The sequence below is a fragment of the Somniosus microcephalus genome, chromosome 4 (assembly GCF_052327205.1).
Source record: "Somniosus microcephalus isolate GS21.2 chromosome 4, FLI_Smic_1.0, whole genome shotgun sequence".
Classification (NCBI taxonomy): Eukaryota; Metazoa; Chordata; class Chondrichthyes; order Squaliformes; family Somniosidae; genus Somniosus; species Somniosus microcephalus.
The window spans coordinates 55,490,310-55,496,465 of record NC_140990.1 but is presented as its reverse complement, the minus strand read 5'-3'; the positions used below and the strand labels follow the sequence as shown (position 1 = coordinate 55,496,465).

General features: G+C 47.4%; 1 pseudogene; it reads left to right on the top strand.

The window, feature by feature from the left end:
• Positions 1 to 4,101, top strand: part of LOC147118934 (uncharacterized) — a 45,237-nt pseudogene extending 41,136 nt beyond the window's left edge.
• Positions 4,102 to 6,156: the final 2,055 nt, after the last annotated feature.

The following is a 6,156-nucleotide window of genomic DNA, read 5'->3' as shown; positions in this document are numbered from 1 at the left end:
GGCCTCAGGCCCCGAACAAGAGCCTCCGGGCCGGGCGTTTGCCCCGAGTTGGGCGGCAGCTGCGGGGCTTTCTCCCGGTGACAGGCCCCGGTTAACGGCCGCCATCTTGAGAGGCTCGGGCAGCAGGGCGCATGCGCAGCCCCCTTGGCCAGGAACCAGGGGGAGAGAATCTTGTCAATTTCTATCCTGGACTCACAGTGATTGCTTTTGTAAACTCCTTTTACAGGCTGTGAGAAGGGCAGCATTTACACACCGCAAACTCAGACCAAACATCACATCAAGATCTGACAGAGTCACTCCATTCATCAGGACCTGAATATCATCGGCCTCTGAATGTGGAAGGAGAAATGTTTGTCTGTTCTGTCTTTGGGGAAAGATTTCAAACATCAGTGTGATTGGAAAAGCACCGAGACACTCACACCCGAGTGAGAGTGTTCCAGTGCACTGACTGTGGAAAGAGCTTTAACCAGTTACACAACCTGAAAAATCATCGCACCGTTCATAGTGAGGAGAAACCATACACGTGTTCTGTGTGTGGACGAGGCTTTAACCAACCGTCCAACCTGGAGAGACACAAGGACACCCGCACCACAGGGAAACCGTGGAAATGTGGGGACTGTGGGAAGGGATTCAGCTCCCCGTCCCGGCTGGAAACTCATCGGCGCATTCACACCGGGGAGAGGCCATTCACCTGCTCTGTGTGTGGGAAGGGATTCAGTCAGTCATCACACCTTCTGACACATCAGCGAGTTCATACTGGGGAGAGACCGTTCAGTTGCTCTCATTGCGGGAAGAGATTCGGGCAGTTATCTAACCTCACTGACCACCAGCGAATTCACACGGGAGAGAGGCCATTCAGTTGCTCTCAGTGTGGGAAGAGGTTCGGGCAGTCATCTAGCCTCACTGACCACCAGCGAGTTCACACTGGGGAGAGGCCATTCACCTGCATTGTGTGTGGAAAGGGATTTGCTCGATTAGCCAACCTCTCTAAACACCAACTTGTTCACACTGAAAAGAGACCTTTCAAATGTTCTGAGTGTGAGAAGAGCTTTAAAAGCACAAGAGATCTACTGACACACCAACACACTCACACTGGGGAGAGGCCGTTCACCTGCTCCGTTTGTGGGAAGGGATTTGCTAATTCATCCAACCTGCTGACACACCATCGAGTTCACACTGGGGAGAGGCCGTTCACCTGCTCCATTTGTGGGAAAAAATTCATTCAGTCATCCCACCTGCTGACACACCAGCGAGTTCACACTGGGGAGCGGGCATTCACCTGCACCGTGTGTGGGAAAGGATTCAGTGATTCATCCACCCTGCTGAGACATCAGCGAGTTCACACTGGGGAGAGACCATTCACCTGTTCTGTGTGTGGGACGGGATTCATTCAGTCATCCCACCTGCTGAATCATCAGCGAGTTCACACTGGGGAGAGACCGTTCACCTGCTCCGAGTGTGGGAAGGGATTCACTCGGTCATCCCACCTGCTGAAACACCAGCGACTTCACAAGTGACTGCAGGGGTTGGATTCTGCTGTTATTGCTGCTGTTAATCATATCCAGGACTGAACCTTGTTCATTCTGACAGTTGGGCTTTGTTTCTGCTGAGCTTAAACTCCAGCCCAGTTATAGAAGGTATTAATATTCTCGATAAACATCAAATAATTCAGTTTTGTTTCAAACACGCAGTGTGTCGAGTATTTGTTTCCTCCAAGATGAGAGGAGATGAACAGAACTGAAAAATGTTGGAAAAGTAACAGATTTTTAAGCAACTTTTTCCATTTCTGATGAAGGGTCATTGACCTGAAACATTAACTCTGTTTCTCTCCCCACGATGCTGCCTGACCAGCTGAGTGTTTCCGGCATTTTCTGTTGTTTCAGATTTCTAGCATTCACAGTATTTTGCTACAGAAAATCATCTGGTGGATGCTGATTCGCTCAATTCCTTCAAGCGAGAGCTGGACCTGTTTCTGGCTGGGGCGGAGATCACCTCTTACAGAAGGTTGGTACTGCAGGGATTTCAGGGCCAGTGTGATCTCCTGGACTAGTTGCGATCACCTAGATGGGTCGGACAGGAATCGGGAAGATTTTTTTGGCGTGTGTTTTTACCTGTATTTTTGCCTCTCCCAGGAGCTCACGTGATTTCGGGAGGGGTGGAGTGTATATATTGTGATACACAAGTTATCGCTAATGTGTGGGACAAGCTGGATGGACCAGAGGGTCTTTACCTGTCCCTCATTGTTCGGATCTTCCATTCACTAATCTGGTCTTTCAAAGGCGGGGCTTTTACCCAGCATTCCCCGCGGTGGGGAATGTGCCGCACCCAGACTGCAGGAGCCCAGTGCGCAGGCGTGGTACCGGGCTGTGCTTGGAGCATGCGCATTGCGTGTGCTGGCGAAGGACAGAGGTTGGACACGGGGTCCTTGCAGCGCGGAATAGACGGCGTGGCGGAGCGGAGTAATGGACCGGCAAGTGGGCGGGGCGGGTTCATAAACAACTGGAGAAGGCCGCAAGTACCGGATAATAACCCGAGGATCCCGCGTTTGCAGCTACAGGACTTTCTCCGGGTGACTGGCCCAGGTTAACGATCACCATCTTTGTGCAGCAAAGCGGAAAGATTCAGTGCGCCGCCATCATGATTCAAAACGTATCAGAGCGACTGCGCGGCCATCTTAGTATAGGAAGATAAAGATTTCACGGTCTGTTCCCAACCGGGTCCCAGTGCCCGAGTGAGAGAATCATTGCTTCATTTATTTTACCCTTATTCCCCACACACAGCGTCCCGATCTGACAGAGTCAGTCGATTGATCAGGACCAGACTATCATCGACCTTCGAACGTGGATGAGAAATGTTTTAAACAGCCTGAAACAACATTGCACCATTCATAGCAGGGAGAAACCGTATACAGAAGAATTCATAAGAAGCAGTAATAGGTCATACGGCCCTTCGAGCCTGCTACATGTTCTGTGTGTGGACAAGGCTTCAATTGATCGTCCAACCTGGAGAGTCGCAAGTATACCTGCACCACGGAGAAACTGTGGAAATGTGGGGACTGTGGGAAGGGATTCAATTACCCATCTCAGCTGGAAAATCATCGATGCACTCACACCAGGGAAAGACTGTTCACCTGCTCCGAGTGTGGGAAGGGATTCACTCGTTCATCCAACCTGCTGATGCACCAGCACATTCATACCGGGGAGAGGCCGTTCACCTGCTCTGTGTGTGGGAAAGGATTTAATCGATCATCCAACCTTCTGATGCACCGGCGCATTCACACTGGGGAGAGGCCGTTCACCTGTTCTGTGTGTGAGAAGGGATTCACTAATTCATCCGAGCTTCTGATACACCAGCGAGTTCACACTGGGGAGAGGCTGTTCGCCTGCTCCGTGTGCGGGAAGCGATTCACTCAGTCATCCACCCTGCTGAGACACCAGCACGTTCACACTGGGGAGAGGCCGTTCACCTGCTCCGTGTGTGGAAAGGGATTCATTCAGTCATCCAACCTGCTGAGACACCAGCGAGTTCACACTGGGGAGAGGACGTTCACCTGCTCCGTGTGTGGGAAGGGATTCACTTGGTCATCCCACCTGTTTAGACACCAGCAAGTTCACAAGTGACTGCAGAGGTTGGATTCTGCTGTTATTGCTGTTGTTAATTGCATCCAGGACTGAACCGTGTTCATTCTGACAGTTCAGGTTTGTTTCTGCTGATGTTAAACTCCAGCCCAGTTACAGGGGTTATTAATATTCTGGATATATGGCTGATTGACTTGTTGGGACTGCAGTGTCCCTTTAAGAACCGTTGTCTGATTTTGCCCCTTAATTCAGGGACTTTCATCAGAAATTTGTTTGCAATAAAATTATGAACTTTTACTTCAATGCCAAATTGAGCTTTGGTACAAAATCTACAATTCAGTATCTGAAAGGTTTCACTGATTAACATCTCCAATTAGAAAGTGCTGATTAATCCTCGCTGACAGTTCTCACTGACTTGAAGATTACACACAGTGGCACCTCCATTATCCAGCAGAAAGAAGGGGAATGGGAATTGGTGGAGAATCGAGAGTCCCCAAATGTTGCCCTCCCATCTGGTACAGCAATCCCCTCGGCACGGGAATGGAGACAGTACGCAGTACTCCAGGTGTGGTCTCACTAATACCCTGTACAGTTGTAGCAGTTTGAGAGTGCTGTAGTCCAATCTAAAACTAAGGTCTTCAATCTAAATAGAGGAAACTACAAGGGTATGAGGGATAAGTTGGCCATGGTAGATTGGGAGACTACACTAAAAGGTATGAAGGTGGACATACAATAGCTAACATTCAAGGAAATAAAGCATAATTTGCAACAAACATATATTCCTCTAGGGCATAAAAACCCAAAAGGAAATGTGATCCAACCATGGCTAACAAAAGAAATTAAAGCTAGCATTAAGCCAAAGGAGGAAGCTTATAAAGTTGCCAGAAAAAGCGGTCAGCCTGAGGATTGGGATCTTTTTAGAAATCAGCAAAGGGGGACCAAGAAATTGATAAAGAAAGGGAAAATAGAATATGAGCACAAACTAGCGAAAAATATAAAAACGGATTGTAAAAGCTTCTATAGGTATGTGAAAAGGAAAAGACTGGTGAAGGTAAATGTAGGTCCTTTACAGCCAGAGACTGGGGAATTTATAATGGGGAATGAGGAAATGGCAGAGAAATTAAATAAATACTTTGTTTCTGCCTTCACGGAGGAAGACACAAAAAACCTCCCAGAAATACGAGAAAACCAAGGCTGTGGCAAGAATGAGGAACTTAAAGAAATTATTATTAGTAAAAAAACAGTACTAGCAAAATTAATGGGACTAAAAGTCAATAAATCCCAAGGACCGGATGACCTACATCCTAGGGTTTTGAAAGAGGTGGCCATTGGGATAGTGGACGCATTGGTTGTCATCTTCCAAAATTCTATAGATTATGGAATGGTTCCTGCAGATTGGAGGATAGCAAATGTAACCCCACTATTTAAGAAAGGAGGGAGAGAGAAAACGGGGAACTACAGACCTGTTAGCCTCACATCAGCAGTTGGGAAAATGCTGGAATCTATTATAAAGGATGCAATAACTGGGCACTTAGAAACTAATAGTAAGATTGGGCAGTGTCAACATGGATTTATGAAAGGGAAATCCTGTTTGACAAACCTATTGGAGTTCTTTGAGGTTGTAACTAGTGGAGTAGACAAAGGGGAACCGGTAGATGTGTATTTGGATTTTCAGAAGGCCTTCAATAAGGTCCCACACAAGAGGTTGGTGAACAAAATTAGGGGTAATATACAAGCATGGATTGAGAATTGGTTAACAGACAGAAAACAAAGAGTAGGGATAAACGGGTCTTTTTCAGGATGGCAGGCTGTGACTAGTGGGGTACCGCAAGGATCGGTATTTGGGCCCCAGCTATTCACAATCTGTATCAATGATTTGGATGAGGGGACTAAATGTAACATTTCCAAATTTGCTGATGATACAAAGCTAGGTGGCAGTGTCAGTTGTGAAGAGGATGTGAAGAAGCTTCAAGGAGATCTCGACAGGCTCAGTGGGTGGGTGAGAACATGGCAGATGGAATATAATGTGGATAAATGTGAAGTTATCCACTTTGGTAGAAAAAACAGAAAGGCAGAGTATTTCCTAAATGGTGAAAGATTGGGGAATGCAGATGCTCAAAGGGACCTGGGTGTCCTTGTACATGAGTCACTGAAAGTGAATGTGCAGGTGCAGCAAGCCATTAGGAAGGCAAATGGTATGCTGGCCTTCATTACAAGAGGATTTATGTACAGGAGTAAAGAAGTCTTACTCCAATTATATAGGGCCTTGGTGAGACCACACCTGGAGTACTGTGTACAGTTCTGGTCTCCTTACCTAAGGAAGGATATACTTGTCATAGAGGGAGTGCAACGAAGGTTCACGAGATTGATTCCTGGAATGGCGGGACTGTCGTATGAGAAGAGATTGAGTAAACTGGGCCTGTATTCTCTTGAATTCAGAAGAATGAGAGGGGATCTCATTGAAGCATACAAAATTATTACAGGGCTTGATAGGGTGGATGCTGGGAGAATGTTTCCCTTGGCTGGGGAGTCTAGAACCAGGGGTCACAGCCTCAGGATAAAGGGTCGGCCATTCAGG